The sequence below is a fragment of the Furipterus horrens genome, unplaced genomic scaffold (genome assembly GCF_987537825.1).
Source record: "Furipterus horrens unplaced genomic scaffold, mFurHor1.1.pri manual_scaffold_12, whole genome shotgun sequence".
NCBI classification, from domain to species: Eukaryota; Metazoa; Chordata; class Mammalia; order Chiroptera; family Furipteridae; genus Furipterus; species Furipterus horrens.
Window position 1 is genome coordinate 78,845,121 of NW_028327182.1, and position 958 is coordinate 78,846,078.

General features: G+C 48.7%; 1 pseudogene; it reads left to right on the forward strand.

Annotated features, from left to right (window-relative positions):
• Positions 1-236: 236 nt before the first annotated feature.
• On the forward strand, positions 237-650 carry LOC149996475 (alpha-parvin pseudogene; annotated as a pseudogene).
• The last annotated feature ends 308 nt before the right edge of the window (positions 651-958 follow it).

Genomic DNA, 958 nt, shown 5'->3' on the forward strand with positions numbered 1-958 from the left:
CTGAGGCATTATTGTTGGATTAGTGAGTGTAATGAAAGAACCAAAAAGATAAATTATTTCATTGCATTTTCACTCAAAATGTCTTCTTTAGCATAGGGTTTTCTTGATGCAAAGGCCACCTTCGCAAAAGTGATCTCAATCATTGACTATTAAGATTTACCACACAGGAGTCCTGCCGCGCTCGCCCAGCACCAGCTCCGCGTCCCGACCGGTCCACGGCTGTCCGCTCCACCGCCATGGCCACGTCCCCGCAAAAGTCGCCCTCGGTCCCCAAGTCCCCCACTCCCAAGTCGCCCCCGTCCCGGAAGAAAGATGACTCCTTCTTGGGCAAACTCGGAGGGACTCTGGCCCGGAGGAAGAAAGCCAAAGAGGTGTCAGAGCTTCAGGAGGAGGGCATGAACGCCATCAACCTGCCCCTCAGCCCCATCCCCTTTGAGCTGGACCCTGAGGACACGATGCTGGAGGAGAATGAAGTGCGAACAATGGTGGACCCAAACTCACGCAGCGACCCCAAACTTCAAGAACTGATGAAGGTATTAATTGACTGGATTAATGATGTGTTGGTTGGAGAAAGAATGATCGTGAAAGACCTGGCTGAAGATCTGTATGACGGACAAGTCCTGCAGAAGCTGTTTGGTTCTAGACTTTGATGCTTCACTGCCCACTAGACACCTGCACATATGGTTCTCTCCCACCTCAGAGGTTTGGACAAGAGAAAATTATTATTAAAGTTGTGCATTTGGGTGGAGAATACCAAAAAAAAAAAAAAGATTTACCACACAGGTCAAGACTTCGGCGGGAGAATCTTTAAAAACCTTCCCAATTTAATGTGATGAGGCAAGACAAAGCGCAGAAAGCTGGGAGAAATTCAATGGTTTCCTCCAGAAAGACAGCGATGCTGTAAGAAAGATGGTCCAGGACTCTTCCGTGGCTTTGTGAGTCCTCCCTAATCTCGCCA